General features: G+C 41.1%; 1 long non-coding RNA gene across 2 annotated transcripts in view; it reads left to right on the top strand.

Annotated features, from left to right (window-relative positions):
* Positions 1-20,825, top strand: part of LOC129658943 (uncharacterized) — a 57,872-nt gene that overhangs the window by 5,898 nt on the left and 31,149 nt on the right. Inside the window, exons 1-2 of one of the 2 annotated variants that reach the window (XR_008717602.1) lie at positions 14,957-14,976; positions 20,653-20,819. This is a non-coding gene — a long non-coding RNA (uncharacterized LOC129658943). Of the gene's footprint in view, positions 1-14,956; positions 14,977-20,652; positions 20,820-20,825 lie in introns of those variants that run through there. The other variant, XR_008717601.1, reaches the window with a different exon arrangement.

Here is a 20,825-nt window from a genome sequence, read left to right as displayed (position 1 = left end):
ATATATAAAATATATATATTAAATAAAGTTATATATTTATAATATAAATATATAAAGTTTTTGTGAGCTACACAAAACTCAGCAGGATGAAGGAACTAGTGGGAAAAACAGGAGTGTTAGTAAGACTGGACCTGCCCTCAGGGGTGGGGGAACTGAAGCAGGGTTCCAATCCCCACATCGGGCAATTATCTGAGTCAGAGGAGAAACATTTAAGGCTGAGAGGGAAACAGCTGATCTGCGGCAGCCTAAATGGAATGAGAATCAGACAGTCCTTGCTGCTGCCACATGTACCCCCGGACAGGGACGCAGGTGCCCTGGAAGGTACTGCAGCTGGTAGCTGGAGTTTAGGGATGGGAGCAATCCCGGGGTGAGGGCTGCTGCTGACTGCGTAGAGATGGATCAAGGGGATGTGAGGGAGGAGATCATGGGGGGAAATGCCCGTGGAGGAAAGCTGGGCAGACTTGGAAGCAAGGCGATACTGCTGAGTCACGCATAGTGGGGTGGAACCATCATCATAGCCTCTGTCTCTCATTGGCAGCTGAACAATAGAGAGACTGACCCACCGAATGCACTGAACTACAGAGTAGGACCCCAGCCAGGGGGGCCCCTCTATGTGTCTGACAACAGAGAAGGACCCAGGCAAGGGAGCCCTCTAAGTGCCTGAACAGGCAAAGCTAGGGAGAAAGACTGTCAAAGAGGACTTCTGATCACCAGCTACAAGAGGCTCGAAAAAAGACTCTGATGGGACCATAACTTCTGCAGTGGAGGCAGTCCATGTCCCTGCAAACTTGGCGCCACCAGGGTCCCCACAAGCCAAGCAGCTGCACCACCTTCACGCTCAACACTCATGGGGGCAGAGCTGCCACAGGCAAAAAAAAAATGTCTTCTGTCTATGCATGCAGGGTCGCTTCAGTCGTGTCCAACTCTTTGCAACCCTGTAGACTGTGGCCTGCCAGGCTTCTCTGTCAGGGGGTTCTCCAGGCAAGAAGACTGGAGCGTATTGGCCAATACTGGTTGCCATACCCTTCTGCTGCTGCTGCTAAGTCGCTTCAGTCGTGTCCGACTCTGTGCGACCCCACAGACGGCAGCCCACCAGGCTCCCCAGTCCCTGGGATTCTCCAGGCAAGAACACTGGAGTGGGTTGCCATTTCCTTCTCCAGTGCATGAAAGTGAAAAGTGAAAGGGAAGTCGTTCAGTCATGTCCGACTCGTAGTGACCCCATGGACTGCAGCCCACCAGGGATTTTCCAGGCAAGAGTACTGGAGTGGGGTGCCATTGCCTTCTCCGCCATACCCTTCTAGACCACTATATATTTCCTGCTGCCCTAGCTGCCAACTCCCCCGAGTACCTGGTGCTGCCAGAACCCCTGTGACCCAAGCAGCTGCGTCACCTCCACACCTGGCCCTCACAGGGACAAACCCAAGTCCTCCAGGGCAGCCTCAGGAGCAAACCCCAGTGGACGACCCACATGCAGAGGTGGAAATAAAACCACAATTGAAACCCAGGGGGCAGTGTGGCTAAGGAATAAGACCCAAAACCTTCCCACCAAATGTATAAGCTGCAGGTTAAATCCACACAATCAACTCGGAGACTCCATGTCTAAGGAATTATAATAGGACACTGAGAGCCCCCACAAAAGAAAGCTCACTAGTTCTGATAGCTGTGGACATTGGAGGCAAGAACACACAGGAGTAGGACCAGATCAGAATCTGAGCTGCCCCCACAGCAGGTCCAGGGATCAGCACAGTGTTGGAGGGCATCCTAGAGAGGTGAGGTGGACTGTGACTCCCAGAGAGGGAAAGGACTCTGACAGCAGTGACTCAAGAAAAACATTTATTATTATTATTATTTTATTTATTTTAATTGGAGGCTAATTACTTTACAATATTGTAGTGGGTTTTGCCATACATTGACATGAATCAGCCATGGGTGTACATGTGTTCCCCATCCTGAACCCCCTCCCACATCCCTCCCCATCCCATCCCTCTGGGTTATCCCAGTGCACCAGCCCTGAGCACCCTGTTTCATGCATCAAACCTGGACTGGTTATCTGTTTCACATACGATAATATACATGTTTCAATGCTATTCTCTCAAATCATCCACCCTCACCTTCTCCCACAGAGTCCAAAAGACTGTTCTATACGTCTGTGTCTCTTTTGCTGTCTCGCATATAGGGTCATCGTTACCATCTTTCTAAACTCCACATATATGTGTTAGTATACTATATTGGTGTTTTTCTTTCTGGCTTACTTCACTCTGTATAATAGGCTCCAGTTTCATCCACCTCATTAGAACTGATTCAAATGTGTTCTTTTTAATGGCTGAGTAATATTCCATTGTGTATATGTACCACAGCTTCCTTATCCATTCATCTGCCAATGGACATCTAGGTTGCTTCCATGTCCTGGCTATTGTAAACAGTGCTGTGATGAACATTGGGGTACACATGTCTCTTTCAATTCTAGTTTCCTCAATGTGTATGCCCAGCAGTGGGATTGCTGGATCATAAGGCAGGTCTATTTCCAGTTTTTTAAGGAATCTCCACACTGTTCTCCATAGTGGCTGTACTAGTTTGCATTCCCACCAACAGTGTAAGAGGGTTCCCTTTTCTTCACACCCTCTCCAGCATTTATTGCTTGTAGACTTTTGGATTGCAGCCATTCTGACTGGCATGAAATGGTACCTCATAGTGGTTTTGATTTGCATTCCTCTGATAATGAGTGATGTGGAGCATCTTTTCATGTGTTTGTTAGCCATCTGTATGTCTTCTTTGGAGAAATGTCTGTAGTTCTTTGGCCCATTTTTTGATTAGGTCGTTTATTGTTCTGGAATTGACCTGCAGGAATTGCTTGTATATTTTTGAGATTAAATCTTTGTCAGTTGCTTCATTTGCTATTATTTTCTCCCATTCTGAAGGCTGTCTTTTCACCTTGCTTATAGTTTCCTTTGTTGTGCAAAAGGTTTTAATTAGGTCCCAATTGTTTATTTTTGTTTTTATTTCCAATATTCTGGGAGGTGGGTCATAGAGGATCCTGCTGTGATTTATGTCAGACTGTGTTTTGCCTATGTTTTCCTCTAGGAGTTTTATAATTTCTGGTCTTACGTTTAGATCTTTAATCCATTTTGAGTTTATTTTTGTGTATGGTGTTAGAAAGTGTCCTAGTTTCATTGTTTTACAAGTGCTTGACCAGATTTCCCAGCACCACTTGTTAAAGAGATTGTCTTTTTTCCATTGTATATTCTTGCCTCCTTTGTCAAAGATAAGGTGTCCATAGGTGCGTGGATTTATCTCTGGGCTTTCATTTATTCTTATGTTTTGGCTTGTTTTGTAGATTCTTTTCTCTTTTTTTTAATCCCTTCCCCCCTGCTTCTCATTGTAGTTGTCAATTTTATTGGCACTATGAAATCTAATTAAGCTTTATTTTTTTTCCTCAGTCACATTTTTTACTGTTGTTATAAACCTCTGCCTCTACATAGGGCTTTTCCAGTTCTCTGGAGTTTTCCTTTTTTTTTTTCTTCTTTTTATAATTTTTAACTTTTTAAACCTATTATTATTTTTTCTACATTTATTCCTTTGTTTGCTTTTCCTACTGTTCTTTTCCCCTTGCAGTTAACTTTTAATGTATATAAATCTTCTTTATCTACCTCTATTTAACTTCGCATGTCTATTCTTTCTTTCTTTCCTTTCCTCTTAACATATTTGTTTTATTTTCATTGCTTTATTCCCCAACTGGCACCTTGCTTTCATTTTTTTTTTTTCCAGTTTGTGCTTTAGTTTGTTTTGTTTTCAACTGGTAGATATAATTTTGGTTTCCTTTATTTGAGAGGTCAATCTATTGTAATTTATTTTTGTTGGACTGTTTTGACTTTGCTTATGGGGGTATATGTGTATGTTCCAATATTTTAATTATTATTTGCCTGATTTTGTAATTGCCATTTGTCTGGGGTTTCTGTTTGGTTTCTCAGTTTTGGGTATTTGTTTTAATCTCACTTAATGCCATAAAAAACCACTTGTGGAATCTTCGTTCCTGACCAGAGATCAAGCCCTGAGCCTTTGGAGTGGGAGCACTGACTCCAAGACTCTAGACTACCAGAGAACTAACCCTGCTGCTGCTGCTAAGTCACTTCAGTCGTGTCCGACTCTGTGTGACCCCATAGACGGAAGCCCACCAGGCTCCTCCATCCCTGGGATTCTCCAGGCAAGAACACTGGAGTGGATTGCCATTTCCTTCCCCAATGCAGGAAAGTGAAAAGTGAAAGTGAAGTCGCTCAGTCGTGCCCGACTCGTAGTAACCCCATGGACTGCAGCCTACCAGGCTCCTCCGTCCATGGGATTTTCCAGGCAAGAGTACTGGAGTGGGGTGCCATTGCCTTCTCTGGAGAACTAACCCTAGGGAGTATCAAATAGTGAGAAGTTGCACAAAGGAAACCACTTGAATACAAGACCTGGCATCACCCAACCACAGTGCCCTGTGCAGGACGCCTCATCTAAATAACAAACAAAACAAATATACAAACTCAGTCATCAGCAGACAGCATTACCACCTCACTCACCCTTGCCCATCAGAGGAAAAACAAACAAACAAAAAACTCAGCACAAATCCCAACCTATACAAAGCTTACACAAACCACTGGACCAATCTTAGAGGGCAGAAACCAAAAGGAATAAAGAATTCAACCCTGAAGCCTGGGAAAAGGAGACCTCAAATACAATACGTTAAAAAAAAAAAAAAAAAGATAATGAAAAGGCAGAGAAATACTACACAAATGAAGGGACAGACTAGAAACACAGAAGTCCAAATAAATGAAGAGGAAATAGGCAAACCACCTGAAAAAGAATTCAGAATAATGATAGTAAAGATGACCAAAAACCTTGAAAACAAAATGGGGAAAATGCAGGAATCAATTAACAAAGACCTAGAAGAATTAAAGAATAAACATACAAACAATACAATTACTGAAATTAAAAATACTCTAGAAGGAATCAATAGCAGAATATCTGAAGCAGAAGAGTGAATCAGTGAGCTGGAAGATAAAATAGTGGAAATAACTTCTGAAGATCAGAACAAAGTAAAACAAATGAAAAAAACTAAGGATAGTCAAGAGACCTCTGGGGCAATATCAAATGCATTAACATTTGAATTATAGGGGTCCCAGAAGAAGAAGAGAAAAAGAAAGAGTATGAGAAAATTTTTGAAGAGATGATACTTGAAAAGTTCCCCAACATGGAAAAGTAAATAAGTCAGTCAAGTCCAAGAGGCACAAAGAGTCCCACACAGGATAAACCCAAAGAGAAACATGCCAAGACACATATTCATCAAACTAACTAAGACTAAACACAAAGAAAGAATATTAAAAGCAGCAAGGGAAAAGCAACAAGTAACATACAAGGGAGACCCCATATGCTTAACAGCTTATCTTTCAGCAGAAACTCTGCTGGCCAGAAGGGAATGGCAGGATATATTTAAAGTACGAAAGGGAAAAATCTACAAGATTACTGTACTCAGCCAGGATCTCATTCTAAATTGGTGGAGAAATAAAAAGCTTGCCTGAAAAAGACAAGCAAAAGTTAAGAGAATTCAGTTCCACCAAACCAGTTTTACAACAAATGTTAAAGGGACTTATATAGTCAAGAAATACAAGAGAAGAAAAAAGATCTACAAAATCAACCCCAAACAATTAAGAAAATGGCGATAGGAACATATATACCAATAATTACTTTACATGTAAATGAATTAAATGGGTTTATTAAATTGAGTTTATTCCAGGGATGCAAGGATTCTTCAATATACACAATCAATGTGATACACCATATTAACAAATTGAAAGATAAAAACCATATGATAATCTCAGTAGATGTAGAAAAAGCTTTTGACAAAATTCAGCATCCATTTATGACTAAAACTCTTCAAAAAATATGCATAGAAGGAACCTACCTCAACATAGTAAAGGCCATATATGATAAGCCTATATAAAACATTATTCTCAATGGAGAAAAAATGAAAGCATTCCCCCTAAGATCAGGAACAAGACAAGGGTGCCCACTTTCACCACTGTTATTCTAGCTACAGCAATCAGAGAAGAAAAGGAAATAAAAGGAATCCAGATCGGAAAAGAAGAAAAGCTCTCACTGTTTGCAGATGACATGATACTGTATAGATAAGCCTAAGGATAGTATCAGAAAATTACTAAAGCTAATCAGTGAATTTAGCAAAGTTTCAGGATACAAAATCAATACACAGAAATCATTTACATTTCTATATACTAGCAATGAAAAATCAGTAGGACAAATTAAGGAATCAATCCCATTCACCACTGCAACAAAAAGAATTAAATATCTAGGAATAAACTTACCTAAGGAGACGAAAGACAAGAGAGAGATTCCATGTTCCTGGGTAGGGAAAATCAATGACGGTACTACCAAATGCAGTCTACAGATTCAGTGTGATCCCTATCAAATTACCAATGACATTTTTCACAGAACTAGAACAAAAAATTTCACAATTCATATAGAAACACAAAAGACCCTGAATAGCCAAAGCAGTCTTGAGAAAGAAGAATGGAGCTGGAGGAATCAACCTTTCTGACTTCAGATTATACTACAAAATTACAGTCATCAAGAAAATTTGGTACTGGCACAAAAACAGAAATACAGACCAATAGAACAAGATAGAAAGCCCAGAAATAAACCCATGCACCTATGGGTACCACATTTTTGACAAAGGAGCCAAGAATATACAATGCAGCAAAGACAGCCTCTTCAATAAATGGTGCTGGGAAAACTGGACAGCTACATGTAAAAGAATGAGATTAGAACACTTCCTAACACCGTACACAAAAATAAACTCAAAATGGATAAAAGACCTAAATGTAAGACCAGAAACTATAAAACTCTTAGAGGAAAACATAGGCAGAACACTCGATGACATAAAGCAAGATCCTCTATAACCCACCTCCTAGAGTAATGGAAATAAAACCAAAAGTAAAGAAGTGGGACCCTATTAAAGAGCTTTTGCACAGCAAAAGAGACTATAAGCAAGGTGAAAAGACAACCCTCAAAATGGGAAAAAATAATAGCAAATGAAACAACTGACAAAGGATTAATTTCCAAAATATACAAGCAGCTCATACAACTCAGTGCTAGAAAAACAACCCAATCAGAAAGTGGGAAAAAGATCTAAACAGATATTTCTTCAAAGAAGACATACAGGTGGCTAACAAACACATGAAAAGATGCGCAGCATCACTCATTATTAGAGAAATGCAAATCAAAACCACAATGAGCTATCACCTCACACCGGTCAGAATGGCCATCATCAAAAAATTTGTAAACAGTAAATGCTGGAGAGGGTGTAGAGAAAAGGGAACACTCTTGCACTGTTAGTGGGAATGTAAATTGATACAGACACTATGGAAGACGGTATGGAGATTCCTTAAAAAAATAGGAATAAAAGCACCATATGACCCAGCAATCCCACTCCTAGGCATATACCCTGAGGAAACCAAAATTGAAAAAGACACATGTATCCCAATGTTCATTGCAGCACTGTTTACAATAGCTAGAACATGGAAGCCACCTAGATGTCCATTGACAGATGAATGGATAAAGAAGTTTGGTACATATACACAATGGAATATTTCTCAGCCATAAAAAGGAATGCATTTGAGTCAGTTCTAATGAGGTGGATGAACCTAGAGCCTATTATACAGAGTGAAGTAAGTCAAAAAGAGAAAGATAAATGTCATATTTAATTCATATATATGGAATCTAGAAAAACGGTACTGAAGAATTTATTTACAGGGCTGCAATGGAGAAACAGACATAGAGAATAGACTTAGGGACATGGCGAGAGGGGAGGAGAGGGTGAGATGTATGGAGAGAGTAACAGGGAAACTTACATTACCATCTGTAAAATAGATAGCCAATGGGAATTTGCTTTGTGACTCAGAAAACTCAAACAAGGGCTCTGTATCAATCTAGAGGGGTGGAATGGGGAGGGAGATGGGAGGGAGTTTCAAAAGGGAAGGGATATATGCATACCTATGGCTGATTCAAAAGCAGAGACATTACTTTGCCAACAAAGGTCCGTCTAGTCAAGGCTATGGTTTTTCCTGTGGTCATGTATGGATGTGAGAATTGGATTGTGAAGAAGGCTGAGCACTGAAGAATTGATGCTTTTGAACTGTGGTGTTGGAGAAGACTCTTGAGAGTCCCTTGGACTGCAAGGAGATCCAACCAGTCCATTCTGAAGGAGATCAGCCCTGGGATTTCTCTGGAAGGGAATGATGCTAAAGCTTAAACTCCAGTACTTTGGCCACCTCATGCGAAGAGTTGACTCATTGGAAAAGACTCTGATGCTGGGAGGGATTGGGGGCAGGAGGAGAAGGGGACGACAGAGGATGAGATGGCTGGATGGCATCACTGACTCGATGGACATGAGTCTCAGTGAACTCCGGGAGTTGGTGATGGACAGGGAGGCCTGGCGTGCTATGATTCATGGGGTCGCAAAGAGTTGGAAACGACTGAAAGACTGAACTGAACTGAGTGGCTGATTCATGTTGAGGTTTGACAGAAAACAACAAAATACTATAAAGTAATTATCCTTCAATAAAAAAATAAATTTTTAATAAGTCAATATTTCAGACAAAAATCATAAAATTTTGATCACATTTATCAGGTCACTCAGTATTGTATAACTAATCCTTTCTGTTAACAATTTTATGAACCATCAAAGTTGCCATTAAAATTAATTTTTTACCCAATTCAGCAGTATGATCTTAGTTATCAGAAACCTATACTTTTCAAAAAGTTCTTTCTATGAATCTTCTTGAGGTTGAAGCACTTCTGCAAAAGCATCCAAGTGAACAACAACTGTCTATGGATGACAAAGCAGTTCAGGAGTCACGGTTATGGCTCAGAGGTAAAGAATCAGCCTTCCAATACAGGACACACAGGTTCAACCCCTGGGTTGGGAAGGTGCCCTGGAGAAGGAAATGGCAACCCACTCCAGTATTCTGGCCCATGGGAAACCCCGTGGGCAGAGCACCCTGGCAGGCTACAGTCCACGGGGTTGAGAAAGAGCAGAACATGACTTAGCGACTAAACAACAGCACCATGGATCATAAACACAACAAAATCAAGAACTGTTTGGAGTAACAAAAAGAAAAAAAAAGCATTCTGTCAGTTTGATTACATTCTGCTCTGCAGAAATTATAATCATTTTCATCATGTGGTTCTGAAAAAAAATCCTTCCATGTTTATGGATATACAACGAAAGAGCATAATTTCCTCATGTTGTGGCTTAGTAGTGCTGGTATAGTCTTATGTCCAAGATTTTCTGCCATTTCACTGAAAAAGAACGTTGACTGAATAATTGAAAGTATGCCAGCTCTTGTAACAGTTCTTGCTTTATTCACTTTCATGGCGAGGCCAAGGAGTCTTGCTAAATGGAGATCAGGGAGCAGGAGCCAGACTCTCCAGGGAAGGACAGAGAAGCACCAAATCTCTGTTCGCTGAGAACTTAGTAGGTGGCGAGCAGGGCAAAGAGCTGACACTGACAAACACAGGAGGCTGTCATGAGATCAGACATTTGCCCAGTGCTTTTGGTCTCTGAAAGTATATACATACATCATGCGTGCATATGCATACAAAGCATATGCATATACTTTCTGTCTTAATCCCAACAATAACCCCCAAAGTATAGACATACACCAGACATACACACACAGCATCTGCATACCCTGTCTTGATCCCAACAATAACCCCCAGAGGTAGGCAAAGGATTCTTTCCGTCTCAGAAATGAGAAAATGGAACAGGTTAGGGTTAGAGCCACAAGAATAACAAACAATGGAATCACAAGTAAATTAAGCAAAGAAAAAAATTGGAAACAAGGAATTTGGTAAGGTGAAGTCAGAAGACAAAGAGATCGGGTATGAACAAAAGTTAGTCTCCATCCCTTGATTGATGAAGAGGGAGGTGAACAGTGTGGCTGATAGAGGGGCCTTTGGCTGAGGAACACACAGGATTGGGCAGAGAGGGAAGGATGAGACCAGGATGAGCATGGAGTTTGGACTTAATGTGACTCTAATTAAGTTACAGAATTATTTTTAAAACATACCCTAAACTGCAGGCAAAATATAGTACAGACAACATCTTTGTACTCTCTCTGATCTTTATGAAGTACTAGGAACTGTTCCTCCAACAACACTAGGTCCTATTATTACTATTCCCATTTTGCTGATGAGGAGACTGAGACACAGAGAGGTTAGGTAACCTGGTCAAGGTTGCTAAGATAGGAAGGGGCACAACTGGCATTTGAACCAAAGCAGGCTGGATTCAGAGTTCATGCTCTTAACCATGGCGGTATCATATTCCTCTAAGCAAAAAGAAGACTCTTCCAAAAATGTCTTCTGAAGGTTCTCCTGTGATTTACCTTGTATATTACTGAAATAGCCAGTCTTATCAGCAAAGAGGGTTAAAGTTGTGGATTATCCATCTTTACTTGACTATTTAGTGAAACCCAGAAAGAGCCAATATAAACAATGTTGTAAGCAGTAGATGTAACATCAGAAATATTCAGGGGCTTCATAATATATGCATACAGTAAAACCTGTGAGAAAATTAAAAGGCATCTAAAAAAAGTTATGGTGAAAGATCTGACTGTCATGCAAAAGGACTTTGGGACTTAACCAAGTTGCTGAGACATACATTTTGAGGTAATAACTAGAATTATGACTAACAACATCATATCAAAGCATATTTAAATTTTTGGAATTTCATATAATTTCTAGAACACTTTTATTAATGACATCCATACAGTATAACCTAAGAAGGTTGATCACTGCTGTGATAATGCTTCCCATGCAATTTAACATACAAAACAATGCTAGTTAGTTTAATATTTCTCTCTCAGATGCTTTAGGGGCTCTCTGAAGTATTCCAAAATTAGCTGGAGATCAAAAGAACTTTAATTAAAATTTGATATTTGGGGAGCTTGTCAAAAATACCCAAAATTTTTCAGAATATTTGGATGAATAAGAGCATAGATCACTGTGAAACAATACTTTTCGCTTTAACCAAAGTGACAGAAGATTTGAAGAGCAAATGCCCATCATTTAGTCTGCTCGAGGAAGTCCCCATAGGCTCCTGCTTGGTTACACTTTTACTTTGCATAACATTTTAAAAGTTCATCCATGTTGTATCATATACCAGAACTTCATTCCTTTTATTGCTGAATTAGTAGTTGTAGGGATATGACTCATTTTATTTACCTAGTCATCAACTGATGGATGTTTGAATTGTTTTCACTTTATGTCTATTATGAATAATGCTGCTATGAACACTTCTGTGCAAGTTTTTGTGTAAACATTTATGTTTGTCTTGGGTGTATACCTAGCAGTGGAATTGCAGGGTCATATGGCAGCTCTATACTTAACCTTTTGAGGAAATGTCAGACTGTTTTCCAAAGTGGCTGCATCATGTTATGCTCCCACCAATACTGCATGACAGTTCCAATTTCTCCCCATCATCAGCAACATTTGTAATTATTTGTCTTTTGGGGTATAGCCTTCCTAGCAGGTTTCAAATGGTATCTTATGGTTCTGATTTTCATTTTCCTAATGGCAGTAGGTGTTTGCTTGCTGTAAATTGTGTCTCCCCAAAGATTCATGCTTTGAAGTCCTAAAGCCCTAGTGTGACTAAATTGCAAATATGACCTTGGGAAGTAATTAGGGTAAAATGGGATCATAAGGAAGGATGGGGCCCTGACCTGATAGGATTAGCATCCTGAGAAGAGACAGTGGTGCAGAGGAAAGGCTCAGTGAGGACAAAGTAGCCATCTGCAAACCAGGAAGAGTCTTTACTAGAAACTGAACTCTGCTGGGCCTTGATCCAGGACTTGCAGTCTCCACGAACATGAGAAGTAAATGTCTGTTGTTTAATCCACCTATCCTGGAGTCTTTTGTTACAGCAGCCCAAGCATATTGAGAATTATTATCTCTGTTTTGCAAACCAAGACTCTCAGGGTCACAGGGTTACCACTCACTCTTGTCTGATGCCAAACCTGGACCACATCCCCTTATGCCACTCTGCTTCTGGGTCCCAGAATGTGGAAGAGACATGGTTTTCTACCATGTAGCCAGCCAGCTGATGAAAACTACAAATGACAAAGTGTGAAGACTCAGTCTGGAGAATAAGGGGCAGGAACTGGCCAAAAAGTAGAAATAAGGAAATGTCCCAAGTTACTGTCCACACCATTGGCTTATGCCAGCTACAGGTGCAAAGACTAACAGGAGGGACCAAGTCCTCCTCCACTGGTGATTCTCAGGCCAAGGACTTCACTGCAACTTGTTTAGTGCTTTGAGTCCCAATCTCCTCCAGTTCAAATCCTGGTTGGCCTCCATCTCACATGTACCCACTTTGTGCAATCTCTATAAAGCTAGACTGAACAACCCTCCAGAAAGAGTGTGCTAATTAACAGGAATCATATTCGGGAACCATCTCTTGGCCACTTGCAGGTTTCTGTAGTTTGCTTGGGGCAGGGAGTTCTTTTCGGTTTTTCTTGATGAGGTAGTTCAAGAAGTTTAAACAATGGAATGGACTGCGGAGCCCCTGGGTGCCCACATCACAAATCCATCTCAGCTGAGTGGGCGGCAGTTAGTGTGGTCCACGCTCCGGGTGATGCTCTGTTCTCAGAACTTAAGATGCAGCCTTCTGCAGGTGAAATGTACCTCCAGTTCCAGTCCAGGCTTAAATCGTTTTTTAAATGTTTTGTTTTATATTGGAGTATAATTGATTTACAATGTTGTGTTAGTTTCAGGTATATAGGAAGGTGATTCAATTATCTATATACATATTATCTATTCTGATTCTTTTCCTATTTAGGTTATTATGGAATATTGACTGTAGTTCCCTGTGCTATACAGTAGGTCCTTGTTGAATATCTACTTTGTATATGTGAGTATGCGTGTGTGCTTGCTAGGTTGCTTCAGTCATGTCCAACTCTTTGCACCTAGGGACTGGTCTGCCAAGCTCCTCTGTCTGTGGGATTCTCCAGGTGAAAATACCGGGATGGGTTGCCATGTGCTCCTTCAGGGGATCTTCCCGACCCAGGGATCCAACCCATGTCTCCTGCATTTTCAGGTGGTCTCTTTACCACCTGGGAAGTAGTGTGTAATGTCAATCCCAAGCTCCCAATTTATCCCCCCACCCCCACTTATATAATTTAATCCTCTTTACCTGGTTATGAAGCTGTTGGGGGCCATTTTTTTTTCTCCCTAAGAGGAAAAGGCTTGAAACTCTGTCATATTTGGACTCTTCCACTGAGCCAAAATCCACTGTACCAAACCTTCTCTCAAGCCACCTTGCTTTTAAGAGATCTGTGGCTCATTTCTGTTAAAACTAAATCTTTTCTACCATTTCCTTCCTCTACTCAATATTTTTTTCCCCTTCTCTTGATATTTAGAAATTAACACGCATTTTCTCCCAGGTGCTAGGACTAACAGTTGCTGCTAAAGAAAATGTAGAAAAACAGAAACACAAATGTTAAAGAGAGATTATCTACAACCCAGACACAACCACTGTTAATTTTTGTCCCTTCTTCATGTCTTCTTTAAAATTCACATATATATTTTTATAAAACTACAGGTCACACTGTTTTGTGTAAGTCCTGCCATGCTCTTCTTCAGAAAGGTGGACCAATGTATTCTTCTAATGGTATACATGACCATATCCCTGCTACCCCACTGTGAAAGTGAAAGTCGCTCAGTCATGTCCAACTCTTTGCGACCCCATGGACTATACAGTCCATGGAATTCTCCAGGCCAGAATACTGGAGTGGGTAGTCATTCCTGTCTCCAGGGCATCTTCCCAACCCGGGGATTAGAACCCAGGTCTCCCGCATTGCAGGCAGATTCTTTACCAGCTGAGCCACAAGGGAAGCCCAAGAATACTGGAGTGGGTAGCCTGTCCCTTCTCCAGCGGATCTTCCCAACCCAGGAATTGAACCAGGGTCTCCTTCATTGAAGGCAGATTCTATATCAACTGAGTCCTATCCCCATTAAACACTGAATATTATCATTCCTGTTAATCTTCACCAGTTTAAAGGAAACAAATTGATTCCGTTTGCATTGCTTTGATCATTAGTGAGGCTAAACCTTTATTTTCACATTGATCACTCCCTTGAACTCCACCCTGTCTTTATATCAGGAGTGTGTGAGGCAGTTCAGTTCAATCACACCCAGGTCAGCCCTGTGTGCTGCAGGTCTGATGAATGGATAGTAAGAAGGGGGTCACAAGCAGAAGGAAGAAGATTGCCAAGGGTTCTGCAAAAATGAAGATCATGTTCCTTTTCTTCTTTTAGAACACATTACTAAAGGAATACATGCTCATTGTAAGCAGAAATCAAGTATTTCAAAAGGGCTTATGAATATTGTGAACGCTCACCTCAGCCCTCTTCTTGCACCATCCGCAGATCCTGTTCCCCTGGTTTAACCATCTTTGGTCTCCTCCTTCCAACTCTTTGTTGTCTTCCTGCGGGACTTGAATTTAGCAGAGTGACCAGGAGAAAGGGTCAGGAATTCAAAACGAAATGGGTTCTTCATACAAAGCTCCCAGGGTGGTCAGTTGGGAAGGGAAGCAGGGCAGACCACCCCAGGGGTTTGTCTGAAATCAAACGGGCAGATGAATGGAGAGCAAGCTAAATTACCCAGCTTGCCTTGATTTCAGTCTGTTGGAGAAACGGCAGGCTGTCGACTGTAACACACAAGCAGTGGCCTTTGTTAAGTTCTTTCCCTTGAGTATAACCCTTTCCTTTACAAAGCGGAATGGAAAACCTGAGAAATGGTTTGCCTTTTCCCTCATGGACCCTTTGCTCCGTCTGCAGGTCCTTGTGAAGCCCTCCATCCACCTTTGATCCAGTCTGCCTCCCCACAGCGGTTTGAAATAACATCCAGTGCCTGCAAGCCCACACCCAGGTCTGGCTTAAGGGATGTCATCAAAGTCGTGCTTAAAATCTATGCCAAGATCTAAGTAGAATCTGTAGTGTGAAATGCGACCCATTTCTTATCATCGGAAAATCTTATGGAGGGAAAATGATCTAATTATTCAAATACTTAGTCATTTTTAAGAAAATGACTCTCTTGAATGAGAGGGGGTCATCACCCAACTGATCTGGAACCTTTGAAAACACTTTCCTCTCCTGAGCAATGCAGATGCCTCTGGAATGGAATAGCCATTAGAATCAATGGATCACCAGCCTCCTGTTCACTAAAGGAAAAAACAAAACAAAACAAAACAAACATTTGAGATGAAAATATTTCCCGTTATTTTTAGAGATTCTGCTTTTCTTTTCCACTGATCATCTATCCTCCTCTCTTTGCCTCCCTTCCCACAGGGAATCCTTTCCTGCAAGGATTTAATTTTTCCCTCCACTGGATTGTCTTAGGTATGATGGTTTAGTGTTAGACAACTTTCTGTCACAATCTATTAATAGTATAGACTTACTATCATGTGAGTTGTTCAAATGACAAAATTATATATGAGAAAGCTTTCTTGAACTTAGTCCAAAGGGCCTTCATTCAGGAAGTGTCCATTCCAAAAAGGCAAGCATCGTTTTCTGGACCCAGAGGATGGAATGATACAGTGAGACCCTAGGTGATATTGGTGGCAGTAAGAATCTGCCTGCCAACATAGGAGATGCAGGTTCAATCCCTGGGTTGGGAAGATCCCCTGGAGGAGGGCACGGCAACCCATTCCAGTATTCTTGCCTGGAGAATCCCATGGACTGAGGGGCCTGGGAGGTTACATTCCATGGGGCTACAAGGGAGGCTGGAGGGCAGCTGCTGTATTGTATATTAGTTCTCTAGCCCGATATGACAAATTACTTCCAATCTTAGTACCTTGAAACAGCAACCATTCTCTCACACGCTTTCTGAGGGTCAGGAGCCCAGGAGTGATTCAGCCGGCCTGGCTTGAGGTCTCTCATAGGAGTCAACAGTCAAGCTGCAAGCACCTCAAGCTTGACCGGGGCTGGAAGAGTTGTTTCCAAGCTCACTCGCATGGCTACTTGCAGGCCTGTTCCTTGCTAGCTGGCAGCCAGAGGACTCTGCTGCTCGCTGTGTGGGCCTCTCCATAGACTCCCTGAGTATCCTCACAGTGTAGCTTTCCCCATAGCAAGTGATCCAGGAGTGCACGTGCAAGACAGAAGCCTGTCTATGCTGTTGTTCAGTCGCTGACTTGTGTCCGACTCTGTGACCCCATGGATTGCAGCGTGTCCGGCTTCCCTTTCACCAACTCTCAGACTTTGCTCAAACTCATGTCCATTGACTCAGTGAAGCCATCCAACCATCTCATCCTCTGCTGGCCCCTTCTCCTTTTGCCCTTAATGTTTCCCAGCATCAGGGTCTTCTCTAATGAGTCGGCTCTTTGCATCAGGTGGTCAAAGTATTGGAGCTTCACCTTCAGTCCTTCCACTGAATATTCAGGGCTGATTTTCTTTAGGATTGACTGGCTTGATCTCCCTGCTGTCCAAGGGACTCTCAAGAGTCTTCTCCAGCACCACAGTTTAAAAGCATCAATTCTTTGGTGCTCAGTCTTCTTTATGGTCCAACTCTCACATTCATTCTTGATTGCTGGAAAAACCACAGATTTGACTACACGGTTATCTTTCTGTAACCTAAGCTTGAAAATGACAACCTGTCACTGCTGCTATTTGCTATTCTTAAGCAAGTCCAGCCCACACTTAAGGGGAGGAAAATTAAACTCTACCTCTGGAAGGGAGTAGTATAAGAAAATTTTATTTACACTGTTGTATAAATTTCTGGTGTACAGCAAAGTGTGTGTGTATATATATATATATATATAATTCTTTTCCATTATAGTTTATTAAAAGATATTACAGTTCCCTGTGCTATACAGTAAGACATTGCTTATCTGTTTTATACATAGTGAAAGTGAAGTTGCTCAGTCATATCTGACTCTTTGAGATCCCATGGACTGTAGCCTACCAGGCTCCTCAGTCCATGGAATTCTGCAGGCAAGAGTACTGGAGTGGGTTGTCATTTCCTTCTCCAGGGTATTTTCCCAACTCAGGGATCAAACCCGGGTCTCCTGCACTGCAGGCAGACGCTTTACCTTCTGAGCCACCAGGGAAGCCTTTATACATCATAGTGTGTATCTATTGATCTCAAGGTCCTAATTTATCCCTTCTACCTCTTTCCCCTTTGGTAATCTTAAGTTTTCTATGTCTGTGAGTCTGTTTCTTTTCTTTTTTTTTTTCTTTTTAAAGAAAATTATATCCATTCATCTGCTGATGGGCACTTAGATTGCTTCCATGTCCTGGCTGTTGTAAATAGTGCTACTATGAACATTAGATGCATGTATCTTTTTAAATTAAGAGTTTTTGTCTTTACTGGATATGTGCCCCAGAGTAGGATTGCTGGCTCATATGGTAACTCTATTTTTAGTTTTTTAAGCAACCTGTATACCGTTCTCCACAGTGTTTGGACAAATTTACACTCCCACCTACAGTGTAAGAGCATTCCCTTTTCTCCATACCCTCTCCAGCATTTATTATTTGTAGACTTTTTGATGATGGCCATTCTGATTGGTATGAGGTGATACCTCATTGTGGTTTTAAATTACATTTCTCTAATTAGCAAATTTGAGCATCTTTTGGTATGCCCATTAGCCATCTGTTTGTCTTCTTTGGAGAAACATCTAGGTCTTCTGCCCATTTTTTGATTGGGTTGTTTTGTTATTGTGCTGTTTTGAGTGTTTGTATATTTTGGAAATTAAGCCCTGTTGGTCTCATTGTTTGCAAATATTTTCTCCCAGTCCACAGGTTGTCTTTTCTTCTTTTTTTTCTGTGCAAAAGCTTATATTCTGCACAAAATCTTATAAGTTTAAGTCCCATCTGTTTATTTTTGGTTTTATTTCTATTTCCTCAGGAGACTGATATAAGAAAACAGTTATGATTTATGTCAAGAGAATGTTTTGCCTACATTCTCTTGTAGGAGTTCATGGTGTCATGTCTTATATTTAAGTCTTTAAGCTATTGTGAATGTATTTTTGTATATGATGTGAGGGAATATTCTGACTTCATTGATTTGCACATGGCTTTACCAAAACTACTAGCTGAAGAGACTGTGGACATATTTTTGAAACAACCACATTTATGACACAAGTTACCTAATCTAGCTTATTCTTTGATCTATAGCAGAGGTCAGTAAATGTTTTTTCTATAAGGGCGGTTGTTGTTCAGTCACTCAGTTGTGTCTGAGTCTTTGTGTCAGACTGCAGCACAGCAGGCTTTCCTGTCCTTCACCATCTCCTGGAGCTTGCCCAAACTCATGTCCATCGAGTTGGGGATGCCATCCAACCATCTCATCCTCTGTCGTCCCCTTCTTCTCCTGCCCTCAATCTTTCCCAGCATCAGGGTCGTTTCAAATGAGTCAGTTCTTCACATCAGGTGGCCAAAGTATTGGAGCTTCAGCTTCAACATCAGTCCTTCCAATGAACACCCAGGACTGATTTCCTTTAGGATGGACTGGTTGGATCTCCTTGCAGTCCAAGGGACTCTCAAGAGTCTTCTCCAACACCATAGTTCAAAATCATCTATTCTTCGGTGCTCAGCCTTCTTTATGGTCCAACTCTCACATCCATACATGACTACTGGAAATATGATAGCTTTGACTATACAAACCTTTGTTGGTGAAGTGATGTCTCTGCTTTTTAATACACTGTCTAGGTTTGTAATAGCCTTTCTTCCAAGGAACAAGCATCTTTTAATTTCATGACTGCAGTCACCATCTGCAGTGATTTTGGAGCCCAAGAAAATAAAGCCTGTCACTGCTTCCATTGTTTCCCTATCTATTTGCCATGAAGTGATGGTACCGGATACCATGATTTTCATTTTTTTGAATGTTGAGTTTTAAGCCAGCTTTTTCATTCTCTTCTTTCACCTTCATCAAAAGTCTCTTTAGTTCCTCTTTGCTTTCTGCCATAAGGGTGATGTTGTCTGCGTATCTGAAGAACTAAATGGTAAATATTTTAGACATTGTGAGCCACACTGTCTCTGTGGTAGCTACGTAATTCTGACATTGTACAGCAAAATAGCCAAAGGCAGTACATAAGGAACTAAGCATGGCTTTGTTCCAGTATGTATGTATGTGTTGTCACTCAGTCATGTCTGACTCTTTGCAACCCCATCGACTGTAGCTCGCCTGGCTCTTCTATGGGGATTCTCCAGGCAAGAATACTGGAGTGGGCTGCCGTTTCCTTCTCCAGGGGATCTTCCCAACTTCCCAGGATCAGACCTGGGTCTCCTGCATTACTGGCAGATTCCTTACCATCTGAGCCACCAGACAGTGTAAATGTAGACATTTATAAAAATAGGCATTGGGGAAGATTTGGTCCATGGGCTATGGTTGGTTGACCCCTAGTCTACAGCTGAAGAGATTTTTGGAAGTCCAGCAAACTTATTTTTCTTGCCATTTGAATCCTATTTCAAAAGAAACTCATCCCCATGGCATGGCTGTATCGACCGCCACCACAGCTCTAGCAGCTTGGTAGTTTAGTGGTGAGATAGTAGGAAGACAGGCAATTTTGATTTAGGTGAAGAAAATGTCAGAAAATAGTATTCTAGTCCTTGTTTTCTGGGAAACAGAAGGAACGTAAGTGTGAAGGAGAAGGGCTAACTTGGTGTGACAGGAACAAGAGTGTCTTCATTCCGTTTAATCACTGAAGTTGAAATGAGGCAAGAAGTCCAAGAGGAGATGCTTGCTAGATATCTGGAACTGTGGGGCTAGACTACGGCATTCAGCTTTTGACTCAAGGTGTGAATTATGGGATCTACCTTCACAGAATTCCTGTAGCTCTAAGGAACCCTAAGTTCACCAAAATGAGTTTACCAGGGAAGACAGACTTGCACGGTCCAAAGATGGGGTAGGAGATAGAAGCTGCTTATAGGGAGTAAGTCGGGGATAACCAGACTTCCGAGCTAGAGCTTACCTCACACTGTGGGTGGTGGTAAACATTTATTTTGTGATATTCATACATAACCTTTATTTCTAGTAACATAGGGTTAAACATAAAACAAAATTCTTAGAATTTCTCCTTCCTTGTTCCTTAGGTTTGATTTTGCAAATACTAACTTGTCTCAGGGCCATTTAATATTAAGCTTATATGATCAAGCAGAGATGGGGCTAAAATTCCACTTTTTCTCCACATTCATTTGCAGTGGAATTTTTAACTTGTATACAGTAGATAATTTCCTGCCTAAATCATATATAGTCCTGAAGAAGACAATTGATCAAACTCACTCTTAAAAAATTATATTTATTTTTTTAAAGCCCCAAACATAATCATTTTAGGTTCAACTTAAATCTTTTTTTTTTTAAATAAATAAATAAAAAGAGAGGTGCTTTGGAAATGAAGACTACGCTGCTGGCAAATTATTTCTCAAAGCAGTTAGTTTTGCTTTCAAGCCACCACGTGGCCTATGATGACCATATTTAGGTAACTGGGAAAAACATCAACACTCTTTTGCTCTGTAAATAAAAAGAGTGCTGCAACTTCCTTTGTGGCGATTTCATTAAACAAACTTATTTTCATAAATAATTCTTAGGCATAAAGTGTCTTCTCTTTTTAAGGTGCTCATTGCTGGGAACAGAAAAAAGACTTGGATGGAACTTCAGACATCACGTTTCTTAGCTTGTGATGGAAAGTGTGTAAATTAAATGTCAAGAGGAAACCAGGCTGTGGAAATCTAATCCAGTCAGTGTACCTCCAACCCGAGAGCTGAATTCATCCTTGTCAGGTAAGA

This window comes from Bubalus kerabau, chromosome 8 (genome assembly GCF_029407905.1).
Source record: "Bubalus kerabau isolate K-KA32 ecotype Philippines breed swamp buffalo chromosome 8, PCC_UOA_SB_1v2, whole genome shotgun sequence".
NCBI classification, from domain to species: Eukaryota; Metazoa; Chordata; class Mammalia; order Artiodactyla; family Bovidae; genus Bubalus; species Bubalus kerabau.
Note: the sequence above shows the minus strand (reverse complement) of the source record. Positions and strands in the feature narration are given on the sequence as shown.